The 13,748-nt window shown below is 34.4% G+C and overlaps 1 protein-coding gene across 1 annotated transcript in view; it reads left to right on the top strand.

The window, feature by feature from the left end:
- Positions 1-13,748, top strand: part of gulp1a (GULP PTB domain containing engulfment adaptor 1a) — a 130,990-nt gene that overhangs the window by 54,379 nt on the left and 62,863 nt on the right. The window lies entirely within an intron of this gene.

The raw sequence follows: 13,748 nt of genomic DNA, 5'->3' as shown, positions 1-13,748 counted from the left end.
GTCTACTGTGCGGCTGCTGTGAAACTTCAGTTGATTCAATGAATATAGAGGGGGCGGAGTTATCAGCTTACTGACAGCTTGAGGATCCAATAAGATTTACACAAGCTCGTTTTAAGAACTTTCATTTGGTAAAACAGACAGACAGACGTAAAGGGTGACCGATAGCATTGATTAAAAAAAAAAAAAAAAAAAAAACACCACCAAAAAAAGGGCACTTCGGAGTGTAAGGGCAAAAAGGGCATGTGCTCTGCACAGGTTGAGCCCTACCTGTGCACGTGCCTGTGTATGCGTTTCAGAAGGCGGAGCATAGAGGAGCATATGCAGTTTAAGGTTTTTTGAACCTTAAACTGCATAAACACATTTCATTACACCAAATAAATGAAATAATGTTCTTTTTAGCAGCATCATATGACCCCTTTAAAATATCCAAAAACCACTAGAAGAGTGTTATATATTTTGCCGGCTTGTGTACTTACATTACCAAAAATGTAGACTGTGGCATAATAAAAGCTCTGAGCTTTCGAGCCGTGTGTTGCGCTCGTTCAGCAGCCTTGTTTCATTTCGAGGGCTTTCAGCCTCACCCTGCTTTGTTCTACTATGTTAATAAATCATTAGCTCATCCATGAACATGATGAGTCCCGTCAGATTGCATCGGTTGTGGGGATGAAGACAACAACTCCCAAGATTCCACACTCAGTCACAGAGTCATCAAACTTCTTTTATTGTTTTGAATACACCCTCTAGCAGCAAAAAAATTACATATTGTGCCTTTAAAGCATGTTTATTAAACATATTGGGAGACACACAACAAATGAATAGAGAAAAAATTATATATCAATATACGTGTGAAATATTATTATTAAAAACTTGCCAATTATTACTCACATTATTGCACTTATTTTTCATTCTATGTTGCCCCAATAAACACATTAACATGCAAATGATATACAGTTTATAGATACATTATATATAATGGTAAACTTGTTTAGTAGATAAATAAAAATGGTCTTTAAAAATATCTTTCATAATATACTGTAGACGAGCATCATCTTTATATAAAGTTTGGTATAAAAAATGAAAACCGATTTGTGATTAAAACAAAAATCACGCAGTTTTTGCCATTTTAATGCCTATTCATGTCTTTTTATTTAAAAAAAAAAAAAAAAGTAAAAATTTTTCAGTTGTCCAGTTATCTTCAACAGAGGACATAGCATAACATATGAATAAAATATAATTTTTCAAAAATGTTATTTAAAAAAAAAAATAATAATTTATGCTCTCAACAATGTTATGGTATGACAAAATACTAAATTCACAAAACTTTTTTTCCCCTGGTAGTCAGGACGAGATTTACATATACATCCATAAGATTGTCCATGCCAGCATGACAGGTCAGTTCTATTTTCTCTGTAGGCTACATTTCAATTTTACATGGGATATTTTTTTCTTTTTTTTTTTAAGACAAAGAGGCGAGATTATGTAATAATTCCACATTATTTATTATATATTTACCTTCATGTTAAACATTACCTGATTTAAACGACATTCATTTGATTTTTTTTTTATGTAAAAAGGAGATAGGTTCCCATAGCGCTTTTTAGCGCACTGTTGTGTTAGGTGGTTATACTATACCCAAATAAAAAGTCCCAGTATTTTGATATTTTAGTAACTATGGCTAAGGTAACTCCTGAGTCAGTGATGTCTTGTGGAGAAAAGTAATAGTACACCTTTCCGAAATAAGCTATAAAAAGAGGTACTGTATCATTCATGTATATAGCACAAATTAAACAAAACATATTTTATATTTTGAGGCTTGTTTATTCTTCTTTCTTCAATATGAAGAGTAGGCTAGACTTTAAATCACCACTAATTCAGATTTTTTTATTTACGAATACTTTAATTTGTTTACCAAGTTGAGACTACTACGTTTTGAGTGGAAGGTGATGTATCAGACCAATAATGACTGTGCAATTTTCACTTTATTATGGCTAATGCTCTTATTCTTATGCACAGATGAACATTAAGTACCATTCTCATAATTACCGGATTAAGATTTTAGAAAACAAATGAATCATGGAGAAAAACAAAAAAACAATTCCAGCATATGGTCATAAAGAACAGCTGGAGTTTGTACCTCATGGGGGATGAGAACAAATAAACACACTAACTCGAGCCAAATATATTAAATGGCACCTTTGTGTCTCATTTCTTCTTATATTAAAACAAATATTGACTCTAGCTGAGGCATTGAAGATGATCTTTTTAAACAAACAGATTGCACATTTGAATATTGTGCATTGAATATTGTTTAACACAGACACATTAAATGTGAAATCCTTATTTCTTTGTTTAAATATGGAAGTGCAAAATCATGCACAAGGATGTGATAATCATTTTATTTACTGACAGGTTTGCATTGCTTAAAGTCTCACAAGGCTGGCCTGGTTTAGTTTTGCCTAATTGATGAAGTAATTCTATAACTTCTTCACAGAAAAGCAGGCTGTCTGCATCTTTAGTTAGCATTCCAAAGCTACTTTCTGAGAAGTTTTCCTTTGTTAATTGTCTCTCCATGAGGAAGAGGCTCACTGTGGCCATTTGGCAGCAATACATTGAATGTTTTAGTACTCTAAGGTCCGCATGTCACTACACCTCGTTGTGCTCATCACAGTATCGGAGTATGTTAATATCTAAATGGTTCTGCCTGCATGCAGTATGTCTGCATAATGGTTAAACATTTTTAAAAAAATGTACGTTTTTTTTTTTTTTTCATTAAATTCCTTCTGTTTAGCAGGCTGCCACCTCAACAGTGCCCACCCAGATGAGCACAACTCAGAAACTGCATTCCGCAGAGGAATATATGATCTCAGTATTTCGCTCCTTAAATTCAGATACTGTTGAAGTGAGACTCCCATAAGATGTCTAATGAGAAAAAACTGATTCAGGGTTGGTTTTGAAGAGGCAGGTGGGAGGAAAAACATATACCGATGCTGACGCTGGAACCCACAAGACAGAGCTGTCGACTCTCATTTAGATGTCTTACTGGAGACAGTGCCAAAAGTGCTTTTCTACATTTGCTTGGAACAATCACAGAAAACTCTCAGAGCTCAACTTTTGCTTTGAGGAAGAGGAAGCAAAGACAAAGGCATGCCTGCCATGCCCAACGCAAATCAGGAATACTAGTTTAGCAAGTCTAATGAAGTTCACTTACAGAGTAAGAGAAGTGCTAATTAAATGTAACAGATTACATCACCCAAAATGAACATTCTGCCATTATTGAATCACCCCCATGTTCTCAACCCGCATTGCCTGTTTTTTCTTTCTTTCATGGAACAGATATTCATTTGTGAATTATAAAACTAGTCATGAAATAGCTCTGTGTGAAATCTAAGTTAATATTTACTCATTATCTTCACCACTAGGGGGCTGTTAAATGCTGGCTCAATGAGTTAAACTCAAGAACCTGATTAGGTCATTCAGACCAGCTTTGTGACTGGATCACATTATTCATTGATGATAAAGCTCCAAAGATCTTCAGATATCACTGCTTTTCTCATAAACCCATGGTCTCCCATATTTCAGTAAATAGCAGTTTGACAAGGGTCAGTAAATGAAAGTGAAATGATGTGTGGTATGTTGACTCATAATTAGAAATTTGTGCTCTCCATTTAAAGGAACACGCCAATATTTTTGAAAATAGGTTCATTTTCCAACTCCCCTAAATATAAACAGTTGAGTTTTACTGTTTTTGAATGCATTCAGCTGATCTCTGGTCTGGCGGTAGCACTGTTAGCTTAGCTTAGCATAGATCATTGAATGATATTAGATCATTAGCATCTCACTCAAAAATGACCAAAGAGTTTCTATATTTTTCCTATTTAAAACTTGATTCTTCTGTGGGTACATCATGTACTAAGACCAACAGAAAATGAAAAGTTGTGATTTTCTACGCCAATATGACTAGGAATTATACTCCCATTCCGGTGTAATAATCAAGGAACTTTGCTGCCGTACTGTGAGTGCAGCACACACACACACACACACACACACACACACACACACACACACACACACACACATATTTTCATGGACAATAATAAAATAAAATCCTTATATATCATTTTTTCAAAAGAAATTCTGCCCAGCGTTTTAAGTAATTTTGCATATAGATTTTTTCTTTTAGGTGTTTAACCTGTATTTTAAATCACGCTTGTATTGTGTAGTGGTTTAGGGTTAAAGAAAATCTCCATAAACTTAAGAGAAAATATGATGTTTTTCTATGAATGGATTATGGATTACAGCGATATTATTTTTCATCATTGTCACAGTTTATTGTTTAGAATGAGTGAATTTAGGCTATAGTTAGTTCTTGATGGTTTAGCATTACGGTGTTGAATAGAGATCTCACTGACGCTGCAATACACAAAAAAAGCCCATTACCACATTTTAACTGGAACTCTTTATCAAAGTAGAGCTTTTCCCATAAACCAGACATCTCTTCTTGCTATGTGCTGGGATTTTAAGGGAAAGTCCAGCAAGGTCACAAACTCCTGACTGAAAAGTCAGCGCTTGGGAACAGTGCCAGCAGACCAGAACAAAATCATCATTGTGGGGGGTGGGGTATTGCAGAGAAGATTTCCCTTGGACAAATTTACCGTTTCTATGACACTTCCATCTCTTATTTCAGTTGTTGGAGAAAAGCCCAAGATTCCGTAGGTTAAGCAATCCAGTGTTCTGGAACATTCAGTTCAAACCTTTATTATCAAAAAAATAAAAAAAAACCTGTCAAACTCCTCTGGACAGTTGCAAGGAGAGAGGTGAGTAGGCCTGGAGACAGTAGATTGATACGAAAACACCACATTTCCCTTATAGCATAGTATGTTTTGAAATGTTTGGTCTTCCAATGGACAAGAAACACTAAATGTTGCCTAATATTAATATAATTAGGAAACTACACTGTTATGACTGATATTAACCTGAGAGCATTTTAAATTAAATGAAAGCTTATACATACAGTACATTTATATTATTTCTGTAGTTGCTGTGGCAACATTTCTTTAGAACTAAAATAACAAACTAATAATTGAATAAAATATTATTTATTTTAGATGTTTTTTAATAAAAATATAAAAACAAATTAAAAATCTAAATTACTTAGTTTACCCAATATTAAATTGAAAACAACATTGAGAACAACAATGCCATTATATAGAATTAATTTAAAGTCAGCAATTAAGCTAAATATAGAAAGTGACATACTGTATTAACTGAAAAATTATATCATTTTGATATTAATAGTAGGATGAAGACCACTACTAATCATCTAATTTGGTACCTGTCACTAATTGTTTTCAGATGTTAAATCTCATAGCAAAATATTATCTGAAAAATTCGAGTTTATTTGTATAGCGCCTTTTATGATGCAAATCATTGCAAAGCAACTTTACAGAAAATTATGTTTCTATAATACTTTAATAGTATAGTATACAGTATATAAATATCCAACTGTAACAATCTACTACAGCTGATGACTGAGAACAGATTTCCTTTTTAATTCTAGTAGTAGGCTTTAAAGGCTTGTTCATCCACAGCCATAATCAGAACTACTTTAGTATCTTATAACTTAACTGTTTCTGCGATGTGGACTTCTATGATGAGTGATGCGGTGTCCTATAACTTAATTAGAGGAGACACAGTCTAAAGATTTTTTTCGTCAAGAATCATTTTCTAATTCAGTTTATTAATCTTGCGCAAAGACATTGCGAGCTGTCAGACTAGAGAATCCTCATTATTCAATTCACCTGAGGAAACTGACAGGCCCTGTAATGAGATTCTCACTCAGTGCTTTTGCAGTCTCATACTAAACAGCGCATGCAGGAGGCTGCTGAGTAACGCTCTAGAATAAAAGCATGTAAATGGATCAAGAAAAATGTGATTACGTTGGTTCAGAATAAATGGATGCTCTTGATGCCCCATGACTTTTTGCAATTGGCTTGTTGAAGCAGTGTCACTCTCACTAACTTTATAGACCTGAATTTAAAAATATATTTTTAATTGAATGACCCCCAGTGCTCCTTTGTTGTATTGAAATTGTAATTTGCTAATTATAGGGACAAAAATTTACCTTTATTTTTTCAGTTATGAAAAACACAAGAAACCAGAATATTCATTAAACTGTATGTCATAATTTAAAAAAAAATAATTCTGATGTATCATTCAGATGTATCATTCAGATACCAAGTAAAATATCATTTAGATTCAGTTGCTGACCTTTTCTGCAGGGTTACATTTAACCCCAGTAGGTGGCGCAAATCAGTGTTTGGTCATAAGTGAAGATCACATAATCTGAATGATCAAAGATGCGACCTCAAAGCATTGATGCGTGAGAAATATTTTGAGTCTGTGACACTTCCTCTTGCAGTGTGAAATGCGTTTTGACTGGAAAAGACATCGTCGATGACCTACAGGCAATGAGAAAGCAAAATACAGGGCAAGGGAAATTTTAGGGGGAGCAGTCTTATGTGATTTCCTTGATTGCTGGATTGTGTCTTTTGTAAACTATACTGAAACTGTATTGAGTTGTTGAGGTTTCTTCCAAGTGAAATATTATGCAAACAAACAAACAAATGGTCTTCATAATCTTTGTTTAAAGCTACTCGTTTTTTTTTTTTTAGATGCACACATTCGGCACAGTAAAAGGAGAAAATTTGCAATGCATCTGTCAGATTTCAGCTTCAGATCCCACCATGCATAAGTTAATTATTTTCATACTGGCTACATACATATGTTTGTGTGGTAATTTTAAGTATGTTGATTATTGTGTGTTTCTCTGACATCCTAACAAATCAGTCTAGCATGTTGTTATTCGCTTGAATTCATTATTGAAGTCATTATTCATGCATTTTCAAATAGGCTATTAAGCATAAGCCACATCCATATGAAATGCTTTGACTCTATACTTGTTTTGTACATTTTAATCATTTGAATTTATCAGAATTTTTCAATTTTGCATGTTTTATTGGTGTTACATTGTAAAATAAATAAATATATTAAACAGTGGTATGAAATATTTGAGTTTGCTCAATAGTGTTTTGATATGCAATTGTTGCTGTTGCAAAAAAAAAAAAAAATTTTTTTTTTTACAATTAGGGTAAACTATTGAATCGAAAACCAGAAAGATATTTTATCTAAATACTTCCAGAAGGGGGATTATTTTTTATCTTGGTGCTAAACCTATCTATTAATTTGAAGTTGGACTTGAAGTTTAAGATCTTCCTTTTGGTTTTACAGTGTTGTAAGGTGCTTTCCTTTTAAATGGCTCCTTATCGAAAATCTGTCTTTGGCCTCTCTCTTATTTTTAGTCTCAACACGTACCAGGCTCACCTTTATGAGAATATCACTCCCATCAGACACTAAGACAAATGTCATTTCTGAGATGAAGTTTGTCAAAAGCTTTGACTATAACGGGGATGACTATTAAAAAAAATGAATGTGAGCTTTGGGGAACTGCATTGAAGGCATTTGAGTTAGTAGCCCAGCTTATGCTACTGCTGCTGCATCAAACTGTAGAGAGTTGGGTCTGGGTAAATAAATGAAGACTGAACTCAATTTTGGTTGAAAAATGGCATTTTTTACTTGAACCTGATGCATTGTGGCTGGATCCCTCCATCATCGGTGACATTCTGTCAAGGTTAAAAAATTGTGTTTACTAGTCAACTTATTAATGTCACTGTTCTCATCTTTTCTATCATTTTGTTGACAGTCACCCGATTTATAAAACTGAAGATAAAGTGAATAATTCGACAAGTATCAGACAGACCTCTCTGTCTTTGCAGACTATATCAGGGGCCTCAGATAAGCTGCTCACTTTCATTTTGCATCTGTGCTCCTCGACTTTCATACTTAAATTATCTTGTTTATTTTCGCAGTGTACTACTGGACAGTTATGCTTGATAAAAACATATTTTGATGTCTTAAAGTCAACATGGAACAGCATTAACATCTATGTTTTATGTACAACCCTTAATATTCCCATTCCCATACACTCATAAAGTTGTTGTATAGGAATACTAAAATATACATCAAGATGACCTATTGGCATATTCTCGTTCATTTTTTCTCAAGGGTGGCTTAGCATTTAAATAGCGAAAGGTTAATGGCATTACAATGACTTCCTCAAACAGGTTATTGATTAAGTACTCATTAACGTTTGGATGCTCCCCAGCTGATGCAGCATATAATATACTGTAATGCTCCAGACTCGTGGCCATATGGGCCTGTTATACACATATGATAGCCAGTCCAAAAGTTCTGTTGCTGTAACATTTTACTGCTGATAGATTTCCTCCTTTCATTGGTGTACCACATGCAGTATTAAAAAAATATGACCCACTGTGTGGGAGCTAAAGCACTGACAGTTATAAGAGTGATTAATGCATGACAATATGTTGAACGTGAACTACTTCGAGTATATATGAGCTTGTTTTCAGTGAGATGCATGAAATATGGACTGTGCTATGCTAACAGAGTCCACATTTTGTCAGTTATGGTTGACTCTTTACAATGATTTCTGTTGTTCTTGGTACTAAGCTAAATATATTTTGGTAACACTTTATTTTAAGGTGTCCTTGTTACAGGTACTTAATATAATAATAACAATCATGCATAATTACATGCAAGTAACTCTAAACCAAACCCTAATCCTAACCCTAATCCTAACCCTAACCATATAGTAAGTACACACAGGTGTTCCGAAAACAGATGCAACCAGTTCTTGACTCGAGAACGAATCAATCTTTCGTTCTTTATCTGGTTCGGCTCGGTGTTCATCTTCAGTTCTCTCTTCACAGCAGTTCAGTCAGTGTACTGTTTGAGTAAATGCATTACTCCGGGATATTCGTTTATTTTAACTCAGAGGGAGTGTCAGCCACATTAAAAAAGTTAACAGCTTAAGTCATTTGTGGATTAATGCTTATGGGAGACGTGAACTGTTTCAAACAATTCAGTTAGATTTGTTGAACTGGTTAACTAAGAAGAATGATTCATTCGCGATCTGGACATCACGACACTGCAGCGTTGTGAACGCACTCACCAGAAGAGAAGACAATGTTGAATAAAGGTGTGTTTTATTTGGACCAAAATGTATTTTCAATGCTTCAACAAATTCTTACTGACCCTCTGATGTCACATGGACTACTTTGATGATGTTTTTATTACCTTTCTAACCATGGACAGTATACCATACATAGATTTTCAATGGAGGGACAGAAAGCTCTTGGACTAAATCTAATATCTTAAACTGTCTTCCAAAGATGAACGGAGCTAACCCTTTAATTATATATACTTAAGATGTTTTAAGCCTTCATTTGTGGGAGGGCCACAAACCCAGAAACCCTAATTCTGATCATGTGATCTCAACATGTCTGACCCTTTGAGGAGAACCATATTATTTCAAATAAATCATATTTATATTATGTATTAATATATTTTACTCCTCTACTGATATGACTGGAGTCTTTGTCTCATTTGAGTCACCATGGTTTTAAACATACTTTTCAAAAGTAAAACATTTTTTAATGAGGAAATAATTATTAAGTGCACATTTAAATTTCATTGGTCGTGCCATGTTTCTGTTGACCTTTTGCACTGAGGACTGGCATATATTGTCTGTATACAGAGCCTCTGATTACATTGCAGATTATAAGAGTTATAATTGCAGGGTTGTTCTTCTTCCTGGCTTGTGTCTTTTCAAGTAAATAACTATTTTTTTCAGCAGCATAGAGTTATTAATCACTAAAGATTTTTTAAATCAAATGAACACCTTATACTTGCTGCATGATGAATGAATTTCTCTAGTGAGAAAGAGCTAAGTATACTGTATTAGGCCTGTGCGCCAATAAAAACTCTCGCTGTACCCTGTACCATGTTTGGGATTCGGTGAAATCAAAGAGTCCCAAACATTCAAAACATACTTTCTAAAAACAAATAAAACGATCATCTGCTCTCATCTGTGTTCAGTGACTGAAAGGAGCCATTATGAAATCTGGCAGACTCCACAGCTTGCTGGCAGTTTGAAACTGTCCTCAACGTTTTGGTCAATGAGTTTTGCAAGGGTAAGAACTTTCTGTGCCAAATTCATAATTTATTGCAAAGAGGCTCATTTGACATGGTAAATGGAAGTCTTAAATCTTTTGCAGGGTTCAAGCGTGGTAGATAAACAGTACACAAGACCTTGATAAAAAAAAAGACTGTAAGAGATAAAACGAGAGAATCCAATAAGCAATTTATGGGAATTAAAGGTGCTGTAATCCTACTACCTGACAAATATCGTTAACATTGATGCTGATGAGAAATTACACTCATCTACAGACTCTGTAACCAAGGAGTTGTGATATACCTGGAGTAAGCTGTTAGCAGTCCCACTGAAAGGTCGAGTAAAATAGCTAGCATCAGTTACTACACCATTAAGCAATTAAAAATTGTCAGAACGTTATTTAAAGACACCAGATTTTTTAAGTCCCGATGTGAAAAATACTCTTAATGTTTTCAGCAATACCCAATTGGATAAATTGCCTTTGAATTGCCCTCTAGAGAGAGCCAAGACCTGATGGATATACAGTACATAATCTTCTCTGTCCATACAAATGCCACTGCAACATGTCCTTTTATTATTTTCCAATTTGAAACAAAGACTCTGTTTGTCATTAAATTTAAGTTAGATACAAGTCACTTAGAATGAAAAAAAAAAAGGTTTTCTATTTTAGAAGTGGTTGAAGTTGTTCTTCTGAGTATATGCACTTCCCACAATTCACTCTGCGGGACTTCTGCACTGACCTGTAGCAAGATTAGACAAAATGGACAGTTGAGCTGCAGGGGATACACAAGAAGGGTATACTGTCAGATTCTGCAATAATTTATTTTATAACAAAAAGTGTAGGAGACATAGGTCCCCTTGTTCCTTCAGACAGGAAGGAAGAAATGCAAAAATAAAATGCAACCAACCATTGGGCATTTAGGACGACAAGGCTTGTCAAGTTTTGTGTTTTGTTAGTAATCGTGCATATCATTGCGTAATTTTCACTTTAGATTTTTGTTTACTTTTATGCTATAAAATCTCTGATTCCAAATTTGGGTCCTGAAGAAAAACCTATTAAGAACAACATAAACAGAATAGCATGGAGCTTTTTATATGGTCTAATAAAATTATCTAACGACTTTATCAGAAACATGTTAAAACAAGTTTTCTCCTTGGACATTCATCAAAGCATGGTGCCTGTCTGTTTGCAATTTATTAAAATGTAATTTCTGAAAATGCAAAAATAAATAAATTAATAAATGCAGAATACTGCTGACTAGGAAATATATTGATATGAATGCATAAAGCAGTTTATTTACTCATAGGTTGCATTTTCGTATACAAATTAACCCTTGGTTAAAAGTTAGTATGCAGTATACAGCTAAAGCTTACTTGCAGAGGTTTTGTTTCCCATAATCCATTAGCTTCTTCTCCAAACTATTGTCGTTGAACAAATTGGGATTTGGCAGGTCATAGGTCGGGTGGAGTCATATTACAGAATATGCTGTACAATTTATATAATTTTAAACGTAAAACAGCCATACAAAAACTGAGATGAACATTGTTAGATGTCAGCGATTGTGGGCGATTTCACAGCACAGGCATCAGACACTCTCTATATGTGGGCTTTATTATTTATTTATTTCATATCGTCTTTAAAGCATCCACATCTCTGAGGGGTACGACACAGACTTCATCTTTATAGTGAAGTCAAGGACAGGTTCTATTTTAATAAATGTCTCTGGAGAGTTCAAATCCGTGTCTCAAAGGAGGGTATCACGGTAGCAGTCATTTTGAGGGTGTGTAGTTGGATGTACAAACACTCACAGGAGCAGGGAAAATGTGTGCACCAGCATATACATATGACTAATCTACTTAAATGAGAGCAGGGACATATTTTTCTGCTCTTTGAACACCACTTAATATCATCACGGTGGTTTGCGCAAGATAATATACTTTCAGCATTATGTGCGATATGATATTGGGCTTGCTGAAACATGATTTCTCAAAATTGAAATTCTTGAGTCAGGGACTATCATACAGTATCTTCCTCTATCTTTTGACACTCCAGAAGCCAGAAAATTATCAATCTTACTGCTATAAACATTTTGATTAAAATGATACGTTTTCTTAGGAAGACAGTATAGGGCTATGCTATGCTCTCCATGAATAGGGCCTGAAACTCTTTAAAAAGAGCTTAAACACCATCTTAATTATAAATCTTCAACCAACAAATGTTCAGTGAAAGGAGGTGTTTTATCTTGATAATATGTAGATCATTGTACATAGAAGGCCAAACTAAATATTCTGTTTTTTGTTTTTTTACTGTTCTTTTATTTTCTACATTAATTTTAGATCATTTTTAAGTAAAGTTTTTATTAGTTCTATTCTATTATTATAATTACTTTTAATTAATATATTCTGTGATCAATAGGCTTTATTGGCTATGCAAGTTGTCTTATGAAATGAAAATTAGTTCATTCTTATGGAATTAAATGTATTTGATATAAAAATACTATTTTGTGCAAACATTTCTATACATTTTCCAGCAATTTACAGGCTCTTGGATCTATAGACCGCTGAAATGCAAAGCATTTTTCTTAAAGGATGAAGGTAGAAAGCTCATTGAGGTGTGCACTTTGATAACAGTGAATAATTTTGCACAATTCTTTAATTCCTTTCCACCTATTTATATGACATTTATTTTCAAGAATTATATGATTAGTTTGTTTGAGCTGGGAGCTTGTTCACAACAATCCATCACGAGTCGATTGCATTGTTCTGCCATTTGCCAGCAGCTGGAGAGATTATAGCACTAGTGTTTTAAAACAGGCATGTAATTATCTATTTCTAGTATAAACAAACCTCTAGCCCAAGGGAACTCTTGGACCTCTATAACTGCCATGTTCCATAGAAAAGTGAGTGGGCTGCCTTTGTGCATTTTCTGTGTCTGTCCCTGAGAAAACATGCCATGTGCACATGAAGTGTTAAATGTTTTTCCCTGAGAAGATCACATTCTGGCACATGTCGGTGCTGGTTTCTTACAGCATGCTAAAAGAAACACAAAGGTGATGAAACTTATCTGTAGTCATCAACAGAATATCGACCCTGTTGGTCCCCTAAGTGAGCCTTGGAAAATTAGATTGCTGAAATGATATCATGAAAGCTATCACAATGACTTCTGCTTAGCAGTTGACCAAAGCCCCCGCAGATATAGCATACTCTCAGTGGGCTCCAAGCATCATACAGAATTTCTTTTAAAGAAGGAATATATGGAATATTTACATTGCAAAAATAATGTTCAGGTAAAGAGGCCATGAATCAAATTGTGATAACCAGTAGATGAACGGCACTTGTTTTCAGTGTTATATGTGAGAAAATAGACAGTAGAATTCTTTCTGTGAAAAATTTGCTTTTGACATACAGTACATATACACAGCAAAAATCTGAGTGTTCAATGTACTCTATAGGAGTACACTGAACACTGGTTTCAGTGTATATATAGGTCCAAGAGTTCGGTGTTCATTGAACACTGTAAAAAGTGTAAAATAAATACTCTCAAAATAGTTACATTTGAACACCTGGAGAGTTAAAATGTACTCTTATAAATAGCACTTTTTGACACCGTTTCAGTGCTTTTGAACACCTGCAGTGTAAACCTAGAACCTTTGCAGAG

The sequence above is a fragment of the Carassius auratus genome, chromosome 9 (genome assembly GCF_003368295.1).
Source record: "Carassius auratus strain Wakin chromosome 9, ASM336829v1, whole genome shotgun sequence".
In the NCBI taxonomy this organism is placed as follows: domain Eukaryota; kingdom Metazoa; phylum Chordata; class Actinopteri; order Cypriniformes; family Cyprinidae; genus Carassius; species Carassius auratus.
The sequence above is the reverse complement of the archived record's forward strand: the minus strand, read 5'-3'. Positions and strand labels throughout refer to the sequence as shown.